We start from the raw sequence: 13,885 nt of genomic DNA on the forward strand, positions 1-13,885 counted from the left end.
AAGGTATAATAATAAGATTAAAATAAAAAATTGATTGTAAAGTAACAATTATCACCAAGGCCACACGTTCAACCTGTTCAAACTGGAGGCATTTTCAGTTTGGGTTTCCTAACATCAAGCAAGAAAAGAAGGTTGGAAAAGTAGGGAAAGATCAAAAAGAATTATTAAATTATTAGCTACTAAAAGCACAATCAGAATTTTTTAAATCTGCATTTTTAATGTGCAATAAAATTATAAGGTAGCATTACCTTTTTGGTTTTTTTAAGTATAAAAAAAAATACATGAATATATGATTTTTTTTAATCCAAGCAATAAAGACAGACCTGTCCCTTTGATTCATTTCTTTTTACTAAAGCATTCAGACCAATTCGCTAAGATTTATAACTCACAGATGACTGACATGTATCACCATGCCTTATAGTATGTCTGGAAATACATACATAGGTCAAACTTCTACCCTTATAATATAAAGCAATCTATCAGTAGGTACCCCAAATAAGATTCTAATCTCCTGGACAGTCTATTAGCATCCATCATCAACTAATAACTTTTCAGTAATTCTCTCAATTCTCTTTCCATAGGAAAGATGTACAGAGGTTTATAGAATTAAAACATTTAGCCAAGCCTAAAAATAGCTTTTACTTTTCTTTAAAGAAAAAAAATTTATGTAAAAGAAAAAAGTTTTCCTCTCACTTTGTGATGATGGGAAATCAAAGTTGTTGTTTTTTTCTTTTTTGGGTTTTTTGTTTGTTTGTTTTGTTTTGTTTTGTTTACGACGGGAAAGTCTAAGGCATCACATTTTTTTAAAAACACTTTGTCACAGTATGGAGAAGGGTCTTTCCAGTTGGGCTGACACCTCGGGGTTCCAAGGAACCTGTCTGCAAAGGTCACAAGGAAGGGTGCTGAGCTGGTGGTATCCTGGGTCTTTCAACCTCTCTCACTACACGCCTGCAGTTCAGCTTGGGATTTTCACATACTGGGTTTCACTATAACAACTTGTTTGAACAAAGAACTCCAGGGATGATCTAGAACTACTCTAAAGAGTGGGTCTCTATCCTTTTTATATTTTGTGAACACTAAACAGCTCCCAATGTCTCCACTGCCTTCCCCCTTAAAAAAAAAAAAAAGCACCTCAGGTTACTAAAACACATCTTTAGACATAGCAAGCATTTACAAATATTTTTTTATGGATCAGTGAATGAAGGCACACAAGCACACATGCACAGCTCTTACAGAAGACTGCACATCAGTCACCACACCTTTCTATAATGACCCTAGCAACTGGGTGCAATTTTTAAACTCTGACCTAAAACCTTGAAAATGCAAACAGAAATATAAACCTTGAGCTCAAAAGACAAAAGCGATAACTACCATCTACATGGGAGTTGTTGTTTTGCCGCTTATAACATCTTTTAACTTACATCAACCTCCAGCTAAGGACGGAGCACTTCCTCATTGCCACAAGCCTAACCCCATGACACAAAAAGCAGAAATGAGAGAACTGAATGGACAGACTCAAAGCTGAGGCAAGCCAGATAGACTCACAGCAGCCACTGTGCCGCCAGAAATGTCAGTGGTGAGAAACAAGGAAAATCATTGGTGCTGAGCAGCTATCCTCAGTACCCAATGCCAATACACGCAGGCTACTTGAAAGAATAGTTAAGAGTCACCTAAGGATCTACAAACAGCTTGCATCACAGTAGGTGAAAGGAAAAGGTTTGTGAAAGAGCCTATTAAAACTCTTACATTTTATCAGAGTCCAAGATGACCAGAAAGGTATGGTCTTGGTGTTTTGTTAAGCAACTGGAGGACTCTACAATTAATACCACCTGGTCAGTGGGATTCTTTGGACCTAAGCACAGGGGCTCCTACATTGAAAGAGGTGAGTATAGGGATAACATGTAACACTACAGATTTCTACGAGAGCTTATTAGAGGGGTATCTGGCCCAGTGGGAATTTGGGGGTTTGGGAAGAATGAAAAGTCTTCCTTTGGTGCTGGTAGAGTGCCACAGGGTAAGGGACATTCATCAAAGAAGACAAATTCCCAACCACTATCCCCATTCTTTCTCCTATATAAGCAATTCTCCCCTCTTACCCACTCACTCCCACCAGCATGCATGCAAACATCATTTAAAAAGTTTTTCCGGGGGTGCCTGGGTGGCTCAATCAGTTCAGCATCCAACTTCAGCTAACATCATGATCTCGCAGTCATGGTCTCGCAGCTCGTGAGTTTGGGCCCCGCACTGGATGAGCCCAAGCCCTGCTTCCGGTGAGCCCCGCTTCTCTCTCTCCCTCTCTCTCTCTCTGCCCCTCATGGGATTCTCTCTCTCTCCCTCTCTCTGCCCCCTGCTCACTTGCGCCCTCTCTCTGAAAAAAAAAAAAATCTTTCTTAACTTCATACCTCACTTCAGGTCCCATCTCATTTCTCTGTTGAACTTCACAAAACAATCTCCTGTAAAGAACTGGTCTATACTCAACGTACACATTTCTTCTTTTACTATGCTCTCTGGAACCCTCTCCTGTCAGCCCTTTCTCCCCACCAGCCAACCCCCACAGCCCATCAGGGTCACCAATGACCTCCCCACTGCCAAACCCAATGGTCATCTCTCTGTCCTCATTTTATTACTTGTTCTCTCTGCGGCATTTTGACATAGCTGATTATTACTCCTTACATTCTTCCCTTTGTTTCCAGGATCCCACTCTCTTGGTTCTTCTTTACTTCACTGGCCTCCCCTACGGTCTCCTGGCCTCTGAACTCTGGTGCACACCACCACAGCTCAGATCAAGATCTCTCTCGTTCCTTGACACTTCCTTGGTGATCTCATCCAGGCTCAAGATTTTCAATACCTTTTATATGCTGATGATTCCCAAATTTTCTATCTCTGCCCAGACCTTTTCCTAACTTGTTTCATGTATCCAACGATCGTGAGTAAAACCAAACCCTTGGTTTCCTTCCTTTGATATTTATTCTTCATTTTAGTAAACGGCAATTCCGTTCTTTCAATCCCTCAGGCCAAAAAACCTCAAGATCTTGACTCCTCTCTTTCTCGCTTGTCCTACATCCAAGGTGGCAGCAAATCCTGCTGATTCTACCTTCAAAAGAGAACCTCAGCCCCAACCCCTTCTCGCCACCACACAACCACGTGATCTGAGCCACAGCTACCTCTAGCCTAGACGGTTGCAATCACCCCCAACTGCCTCAGCCCTTGTTTGCCAGCAGTCTGCTTCCATCGCCATACACACAGCAACCCTTTTAACACATTAGTCAGATCACGATCCCCCTTTGCTCAAAACTCTCAGATGGTTAAGTATAGCTTCTTAATAGAATAATCTGACAAGGTAACAACTGAGCAGAGCCGTGAAAGAGGTGAGGACGAAAATCATGTGGGATGTGGGGGAAAAACATCCCAGGCAAGGGAAACAGGAAGTATAAAAAGGGGTGATGCGGCCCTAGATGTTCAAGAAAGAACAAGAAGGACAATGTAACTGGAGCAAACAAGTACTAATACTGATCAAAGCTCATGCAGAAACTCTCTTTTCCTAACCCCAGTAGGATGTGCAACAATCGCTCATAAAATTAGTGAACACTAAAGTGACTACCTCATCTATGTGGAACACTGGGTAAGTCATTTCTGGGGATGTTGAGAGAGGTTTTTTAGAAGTACTAAGGGATTAGAAGAGGTTGGGGAAGGGAGGTGGCTGGATAGACAATAATAAGTCAAACTCAATTCATCTTCATTTTCAGTTTAGAGAAGCAAACCAATCAATAAATAGCCATTGTTAAAATGGTGATAGCCAAGTTAAAATGGCGATCTCAAAATGTTCACATTGTTACACCCAATGGCTTATCTATATTTAGGGGAAAAAAAACAATGAAAGGAATAAAATGTACGATTTAAAAATTAAAACAAGTCTTGTACATATAAGGTAATGGGAAATATAATTACGTATTTAGCACTTGGACTCATGTGAACTGCTAGTTATTTTAGTCCATCCACTGCATTTTAGCTCTTTTGCCCTATTTTAGTTTGTACAATATATTTTTATTCTACCAGCTATTTTAGACCAACATTCTTTTTAAAACGCTCAGACAATCCCTACTTTATCCCCTCTCAAAATGTTGATCCTAGAGCTAATATAAATTTATGTTTATTGGCAAAAGACTGATTTACATGACTAAATTAATAATAAAAGGCATGTGGATCCAAGGACTAAGAGGAGTTTGTGTTTATCAGCAATGGGCTGATTTGCACAACTAAACTCGTAACACGAGAAACTCAAGACTGTGAAAGGAAATTTGGTTCTCCGGAAACCGCAGGAAGTGTTTTTTGATCTCCAACTTTCAAGCTGACCTTACGGTCTTTATTTTGCCATTGAGAGAATAAAGAAAGCTTAGCACTTGTTTCTCACAGTGTTGGAAGTGCTGGAAACTACAACTCAAGAATTCAGCTTTCAGTTCTGCCACTGATTTTCCTTGTGACCTGGACGTCATCTCTTTCTGTGTAACTAAGTAAATGCTGATTTAAAACATACCTTAATATAAAATTTGAACCATAAATTACATAAGGAGTAAACCATAAGTGAAAAATCCTTTCTGAGTTCTACCTCAGATGACTTTTTCTGTGTTTTTATATTCGAAGTTCCAACAGTTATTCAAGCAATTTACGGTCACGCTGTTGTCACGTCAAAGATTGCTTCCATAGCAATCTTTCCTGTAAGCTGAAAATGAGACATTTAGATGCAGCCAAGTGAACAGAATAATTTGATTTTTTTGTCAGTCCTTGGTCAAACCTTCTCTTGGATAGATGTAGAAAATTATCTGACCTTTGACTGTGAAAATGTCAGCCGTTCTGCCAACTGCCTTCATGGCAATTTCCCCAGCTTAGCAATAAATATGTGCATCCTTCCTTTTTTTACAAGTTGTAGTACACTGGCAAGTAACTTAAACTAATAAGACTCTGAGTTTTGGCAATTTATTAAATCTAACTTTTCTTCTGGTAATAGCGGCTATGTCATGTGACAGGTAGTGACAGGCAGACATCATGTGCAGAATGGGCTCCAAACCCAGGTTGCTATGTAAAGGGAAATTTGACTTCCTTTCTTAGAGGTTGTTCCTTTGTCAACAAACAAGCTGTCATCTGAAATTGACTGCTTCTATCACTTAGACAGCTAAAAGCTAAGAAACACTCAAGAAGGACTATGACTTTGGAGCACCCGGATGGCTCAGTCAGTTGGGCGCCCAACTCTTGATTTCAGCTCAGGTCATGATCTCATGGGTCATGAGATTGAGCCCTGCATCGGGCACTGCGCTGATGGACAGATCCTTCTTGAAATTCTCTCTCCCCCTCTCTCTGCTCCTCCCCTGCTTGTGTTCTCTGTCTCTCAAAATAAATAAATAAACATCAAAAAAGAAGAAGGAGAAGGAGGAGGAAGAGGAGAGGGAGGAAGAAGAGGAAGAGGAGGAGGAGGAGGAGAAGGACTACAACTTTAACAGGATGACAGTCTGATGGTGATTCTTCAAATGGACTCTGACAACCAATAGCCTAAGTCTGGAGACTATTCCTTGGCAAATGCGTAATTACTCATTGCACGTGAAAAGGAAAGCCAAAGCCAGTCTAACGAGGATTTCATAACATCTCATTCTTTACCAAATGTTTTCTAAGCTATATTATTTAATTATCCCAAAACCCTGTTCTATAGATATAATTCACTTGTTCCTATTTTAGAAATGAGAAAATTTAGGCCTAAAACAGTCAAGAAACTTGCCTACAGCCTTTGAGAGAGCAGTAAAGAGTCAGAGCTCAAGATTCATTCCCCATTCATCACTATGGGTTAAGAGCCTAAAATGTGTCAGGCCCTATATTAGGTACTGCAAATATAATGAGGAAAAGACACATGGCCCCTGCCCTCTTATAGCTTATCATCTAGGGAGCGACTCAGAAACTCATCAAAATAATGCTCTTATAAATTACAACCTGTGAAAACTCTGTCTACACTTTGGGGCTCATTACTCTGAGGGAACTCTTAGAAAGCCAGGTCCTTAGACCCCACAGAAAAATAAGCAATTAATACCAGCTAGGAAAACTTCAAAGAAGCAAAGCAGAAGGGCTAACTACACCAGAGAGTGAGAACACAGTAATTACAGCAGGGTAATACTGTAGCTAAATCAAACAGAAAATAAGCCCAGAAATAAGCCAAATACATCTAGTGTTATGATTGGTGATGTGGGACAACTGCATCACCATCTAGGAATAAAGTTAGATCCACATCTCATATCATATATGAGGATAAAGCCCAAGTAGATTAAGAATTTCAGTGTAAAAGCTGAAACCTTAAGGAGGAAAACACTGATGAGTATCTTTATAACCTTGCAGTAGGGAATGCCTTTCAAATCCGACTCCAAATTCAGAAGCCAAAAGGGAAAAGACAAATAAGCTTGACAGCCTGAATAGAAAGATTTCGTGGATGGCAAATAACCACCATCAGCGAAGTCAAAAGACAACTGACGGAGGAAAAGGTCTTTGTGACTCTACCACAAAAAGCTAATGACCTTAATGAAGAAAAAAAAATGAAAACCCCAAGAAAAACAAGCAAAGAATATACAGAAAAGAAATACAGTCTGAAACATGAAAAAATGCATACCCTTATTCATAACAAAAGGAATACAAATTATCATTTTTTACCAAACAGCTCGGCAGAAATCCATCAGCACTTCATAGATGTCGCTGCACTGTGTTCTCACCTCCGCTGTTTTTGATGAAAAGTCAGCGTTGACTCAAGTTAACTACTCACCTACAAATAAAGTGCCAGTTTTCTGTGACCACTTAAGATTTTCCCTTTACGTGTGGTTTTCAGTATTCTGACTTGCATTTGTCTTGGTTAGTTAGGGTTTGTTGAGATTCTTGAATCTCTAAATGTATGTCTTTTGCCATACTTGGATATACCTAGGCATTATTTCATCAAATATTTCCCTGCTCCCTCTTTTTCTCCTCTCCTCTCCTTCCGGGACTCCACATTCATGTATGTTCGATGTTTTGATTTTGTCCTGTTAGCTCTGCCTTTGCCTCTTCCAAGTATCAACCCCCATCCGGTATCTGACTGCTTTCAATCACTACCCAGCACCTTGAGGCACATGGCTTTATGTTCTGCCCAGAGCTTACAGCTACTACTTGTGGAAGGGTTAGTCCAAGAGGAGCTACCAGGCCATTCTGCAAAGTGGAGCTTGACAGAAATCTTCGAATATGTTAATACACTGTTGGCAACAGTGTGGAGAAACAACCACCGTTATGTACTGCTGCTGGGTTAATAAACTAGAATGAACTGCATGGAGGGCATTTTACAGACAAAATTATAAACACACATAAACCTGCATCCAGCCATTCCTCTTCTAATTATTTATCTTACAGACATACTTGGACACACACAAAACGGCAGGTACAAGGATGACGGGTACAAGGATGAAGGTGCTCTCTGTGTGCTTATTCAGGAAAGAAACTCGGAGCTGTATCAAGTCAAAAGCAAAGCTGCCAAGCACGGTGTGTGATACATGTTACCACTTGCATTGAAAGGGGGGAATGTGTGTGTATATACACATATATATACACACATATATACACACATACACACATATATACACATATATATACCCACATATATACACACATACACACATATATACACATATATATACCCACATATATACACACATACACACATATATACACATATATATACCCACATATATACACACATACACACATATATACACATATATATACACACATATATACACACATACACACATATATACAAGTGTCTGTATTTGTATTTGCTTCTACGCGCATAAAGGAACTCTGAAAAGGTACACTAGAAGAAAGCTATAGCAGTGCTTACGTGGGATGGGAAAGGAAAGGAAGATGGTCCTGATTTGGGTGGATATTGGACAATGATGGGAGAGAGACTTTTCCCTACATATCTTTTAACAGATTTTGATGTTTCAACAATATGAATATATTATTCACTCAAAAACTTTTAAAAAGAAATTTACAGTCCAAAGTGTGCATAATGAGATGCTCCTAATTCATGCCTTCACTCATCCATCCATCCATCCATCCATTCATTCAACAAACATTTCCTGAACACCTACTGTGCCAAGTGCCAGGTTAGGTGATGGAGATCTTAAGACAAAATACAGTCTCTGTCCTCATGGAGCTTAAAGTCTATTTTGACTAGACAAACAAAATATTACGATGTGATGTTCTGACAGATATTCACTGGATCCTGTGGAAGTCATGGAGTTAGGACTCCTCATTTTAGGTAACAGAATTCCATTTCAAATTCACTGAGCAAATGAAAGATAATTTCTTACAAGGATCTGAGGTTTCTCATGGAATCTAAAGCTAAAACGCAGCCCAGCCTCAGTTCGAAAGACTTGAACACCCTGAGCTGTTTGTCCTGGTCTTATCTCTACTCTGTGCTTCATCTTTCTCTCCAACTACCACTTTCTCATTCCTTTGACTAGATAATATGAGAAAAAATTTACATGTGACACCCAGTTACTCACAAGGAGGCTAAGCTCACTCTCTCAGTGCCATCTCCACATTCCCAGGCAAGAATTCTGTTTGGTTTATGCGCCTTCTGAACTAATCAGCACTACCTCCAGAGTTCTTCACAGTAAAACAGCTAGGGACACCATAAATTCACTAGAAATAACTGAAAAACTAGGAAACCTTTTAGGAGTGGGGGGATTAAGTTATGTGCACTCTCCCCCAAAGCCATAAGACAATCTGAGGGATTGTCTCACAGAACATTTCGAACACAGGACCCTTCACCTTTTCCCTTTTATTACATGGAAAAAAAGCATTAAAAACTCGGGAAGGGTCGCCTGGGTGGCTCAGTCAGTTAAGGGTCGTACCCTTGATCTCAGCCAAGGTCTTGATCTCAGCCTTGTGAGTTCAAGCCCTGTGCTGGGCTCCACGCTGGGCGTGAAGCCTACTCAAAAAAAAAAAAAAAAAAAAAAAATCCGGGGCAGCTGGTTCCCTGATGTCCCCTGCAGACTCCTTTACGCTGAGAAATCTGTGCAAAGGGTGCTCCCTACATCTAAGTGGCCACCTAGGAAACGGGGCAAGGCACCCAAGATTTCAGAACAAACAAGTGGCCTCCCAAACAGAGGCACATGGCACGATCCCCGTCCTTCCTCACACGCTGCTCTCCAAGGTACAGGCAAAGGAAATGGAAAGGATTTCCTCTGTGCTTCATCTGCTTCCATAAAACCAGATTTTCTCCACTTAATGCATCCTGCTGCTAAAAGAAATGTGAACTTCCTACTGACAGTTCTATTATTTAAAAAATAAAATAAAATTCCTTTCAAATGTCAGTAAAACTGAAAAAGCTATTCACACTCACCTTTAATGTCTACAGGTATAAAGTAATTTAGAGGCACACACATACCACTTCTTAGGAATCAAGTCAAAATCTGAGGGCAAGATCAGATAGAGGGCAAGAACACTACTGAGGGCAAGATCCCAAGTACTCCTACTGACATCCAGGTCAGAATTCGATATAACAAATCCATTACAAAAACAATAAAAATGTGAGCCCTGGTCATGGGTTCATTTATTTTAAATAATGTTCAACTCATAATAGTTCCATGTGGTTAAAAACAAAAACAAACAAATCTGTCACTTCCTAGAAGTGTGTGTAACACAGCTGATACCCACACCACACCCCTTTCAAAGGAGCACAAGTTTATCCCTGTCTCCAAGTCAAGTGCCGCCAGGGCATAACTCCCAAGCAGAATAAATTGAAAGACGATTATGAGAGAAGGATCCCCTGCTGACGAGCATCACCAGAACACCTACTCCATCCTCATGGCCAAGGTAAAAGGGCCACACGCTTTCTGACCCTCCAGATATTTTGATCCCCCTCGGAGCACTCTGGCCCTCCTCTTCCACCATTCTAGACCAGTGCTATCCAAGAGAAGGGAGACATAACACACAAATGTAAGCTACACATGCATGTGTAAGATTTTTAGTATTTTCTAATAGCCACATTTAAAAAGGTAAGAGAGGGGCGCCTGGGTGGCTCAGTCGGTTAAGCGGCCAACTTCGGCTCAGGTCACGATCTCACGATCCGTGAGTTCGAGCCCCGCGTCGGGCTCTGTGCTGACAGCTCAGAGCCTGGAGCCTGTTTCGGATTCTGTGTCTCCCTCTCTCTGACCCTCCCCCGTTCATGCTCTGTCTCTCTCTGTCTCAAAAATAAATAAACGTTAAAAAAAAAATTTTTTAATAAAATAAAATAAAATAATAAAAATAAAAAGGTAAAGAAACAAGCGAGATCAATTTTAATGCCATATCCCAATATATCTAAAATACTCCCATTTCCACATGCAATCAATATAAAAATTGGTAATGAGATCATTTTGGGGTACGAAATTCTTCAAATTCTGGTTTATACCTTGCATCTGCTTCCATCCCAGTTCCGAAAAACACTGCAGGTGCTCAACAGCCACGTGTGTATGGCTGGCTGGCAGCTCTCGTGTTGGGCCAAACCGTTCTAGACATTTTTCCAATACTAACCTCCACGTTAAGTTAGATTCTCTCTGTCACAAATACCTGAAGATCTGCTTGAGCCACCAAACGTTCCTAACAGGAAGGCTGACACCTGTCGTCTGGTCAGTGGGGAGTGATCATGGGACCCCACTGCCTCTTCCAGATGATTCGTTTTTTCCTCCACCAAATGTTGCCTAAACCTACTGTCCCTACTTCGTTTTCTCCACCTGCATTCCTGACACCCTGCAATGTGCTCTCCTCTGCTCCGAATGCCATCAGAATTGCTCCCGGAAACATAAGCACCTCTGTCTCTATTAAAAACTAATTTTGGGGGCACCTGGGTGGCTCAGTTGGTTGAGAGACCAACTTCGGCTCAGGTCATGATCTCGCAGTTTGTGAGTTCGAGCCCCACATTGGGCTCTGTGCTGACGGCTCAGAGCCTGGAGCCTGCTTCGGATTCTGTGTCTCCCCCTCTCTCTGCCCCTCCTCTGCTCACGCTCTGTGTCTCTCTGTCTCTCGATAATAAACGAACGTTAAAAAAAAATTTTTTTAAACTAATTTTCCCTCTCACCTTACTTTCCATTCCTTACCTGCATCTTAGTGGCATCAACTTCTACTGGTCCACATATGGTACTTTATGATGAACAGCATATTCAGAGATAATACAGGAACAATCACTAACCTAGAATGTATTGAGCCCCTACTATCATAATTCAACTATTTACAAAAGAAGGCTAATAATAACAATACTTTGTATTACATAACCCCATGTTTGCTCAATTCTGTTTGCTTCCTATGCACAGGATCTAATTTACCCTTGTCCCAAGGCTGGGTGACAGGGAAGTTACTCCAGGAAAGTGACAAAGAGAAAATCTATAGTCACACGTACACAAAACTAATGACAGGATTAGAATCTGAAGCTCCCACCTCCCAGATCACTCTCTCTCCCACACACTTCCAAATGGCCTCTGCCCAGAAGGACCTGAAACTCCAACACATACTGCTATAAAAGTAACCAAACAAGGAGGCCATTAGACTGAGGTGGTTCTAACACTTTGGTAGGTGACTTAAGCAAACTGAAATCTCAGCCAGTCATTTCCTAGAAATGCCTCAAAATTATCAGGAACAATCAGTCACAAACAGCCAACTAGGCTTTCCCAGATAATGCGAGCACTTAGGCTATGGCCAAATTCCCTGCTTTGCTTCAGTGTCTTCTCTACAAAAACCCTGCCCCTAGCTTTTGTCAGTAGAATGCTCCTAACCACGTCGAGTTGATGTTTACTCAAATAAACTCTCAAAAGTTTTAATATCCCTGTTTATTTTTTAACACTGCTCACATACTTTCCCTTCAAATGTAACATCACAGCAGGATGAGATGACAGAAGCCTAGGTCATTAACTCAAATGAGGAGCTCCTCCTAGAACAGATCCTTTCTTTTCTGCACGGTACTTTTAAATGCTGCCAGAGTTTAATTTATAAGCCATAGATTCCTAAAATCTTACTGGCATTTGGGGTCAACTATAATAACGAAAAAAAAAATAATTGCTTCACATTCTCCATTATGTAAGTATATGCCATTATTAAGAAAATACCCACAAAAGGAAAAAAATCTGTTGCCAAAAAACTTTTATCTCACAGATCACCCACTGGTATTCTTTAATATGTAAACTATGTGAAGATAAGTGGTTGCAGAACATCTCAAAACATTCATTTCATAGCAGGAAAGAAAAATGTCTTTGATAAAAATATGAGGTACGATAACTAATTTTGAGTTCTGGGAATTAGAAGTCAAAGAAAAATTCACAAACTTCTTTATGGTGCTTTGTTAAAGTTAACAAACACTGGTTCTTTAGACACAACAGACCCATGCAGGAAATACTGACAAGGCAGTCAATATACATAATTTAAAATGAGACCTTAGGCTTTACCCAATGAGAAAATGTATAATGTACCTTTATTTTGATATACTGTATCAAAACAGTATATACGATTTTATACCTGTGGCTTATGTTGTGGCATTCATCAAAATTAAAATTCTAATCTTAACACTAACTCTGCTTAAAGAGGTAGCAGAAGGGAGATCTTTGTGGTGAGGAATAGTTTTGTCTCTGGACTGCAGTGGTAGTTACAGGAAATGATGCATGTGGTAAAATGGCAAACACATCCATTGTACCAATGTCAATTTCTTAGTTTCCATACTTTACTCTCATTATGTAAAATGTAACCACTGGAGGAAACTCAGTGAAGGGTATGCAAGATCTCTCTACTATTTTATACCCTCTTGTGAATTTATAGTCATAAATAAACAAACAAACAAACAAACCTTTAAAAAAAACTCTTGGCCATGCAGGCACATATAAGAGTTGTTTATTCTGGGGATGCTTGGGTGGCTCAGTCAGTTAAGCATCTGACTCTTGATATCGGCTCAGGTCATGATCTCACGGTTTGTGAGTTCAAGCCCCACGCTGGGCTCCGTGCTGACAGTGCAGAGCTGCTTGGGACTCTCTCTCATCCTCTCTGTCCCTCCCCCCACCCCTCTCTCTAATAAGTAAATAAACTTTTTTAAAAAAAGAATTGTTTATTCTGAACACATAAGCTTACATTCCAATGTATCCTCTGTTTTCTCCAGATTTAAAAAAAGTGTTTACTAAAAATTACAAAACCACCATAGACAAAGAATGTAATGTTCAAAACTAACATCTACTCATTCATTAAAGGAGATGGGCAAGGCAATAAGAGAAACGGCTTCATAAAAAGACAAAGGCAAAGAGCAGAGGGTTTTTGTTGGTTTTCTTTCAAATATTTACCTCCAAGTGTGCACTTGCTGAAACCTTCTAAATGGAAGTATGGGGGGGGGGGGGACCATCTTTGAGGTGATATGGAGGGAACACTGTATTTCAAATTATCAGACTTGCCAGAATGTTGATGAGAGATTAGAACCCTCTCCCTCTTCTACGTGGCTACTGAAATTTTCTTTTTGCCAGGTGACAATAAAATGGAGGAGGCATCTCAGGTTTTTAAGAGCCTCACACTTTAAGAACAGAAATGGAAAGTTAAGGATGTAAATTATGTGGCAGAAAGAAAAATTCAATGATGACAACGGTGAAGGCAAGCAGTCACCATCCTCTCAAAAGAATACAGGATCTTGTAATCCAAAGGTATTAAATACTTACATATACTCTTGGATTCATTACAGAGGGTACTTATCAGATGGACAGTCGGATCAGGAGAACCAAAATAAATAGACTTATATTTAGGCCAGGAAGAATATATCAATCTTACGGTGGTTTAGTTAGACAGCACATTAATATTAATGTTTTAATTAATAAACATC

At 40.1% G+C, this 13,885-nt stretch overlaps 1 protein-coding gene across 4 annotated transcripts in view; it reads right to left on the minus strand.

Moving 5' to 3' along the window:
* The window catches only part of BABAM2 (BRISC and BRCA1 A complex member 2), a 397,415-nt gene that overhangs the window by 255,075 nt on the left and 128,455 nt on the right, over nt 1-13,885 (minus strand). The window lies entirely within an intron of this gene.

This window comes from Acinonyx jubatus, chromosome A3, assembly GCF_027475565.1.
Source record: "Acinonyx jubatus isolate Ajub_Pintada_27869175 chromosome A3, VMU_Ajub_asm_v1.0, whole genome shotgun sequence".
In the NCBI taxonomy this organism is placed as follows: Eukaryota; Metazoa; Chordata; class Mammalia; order Carnivora; family Felidae; genus Acinonyx; species Acinonyx jubatus.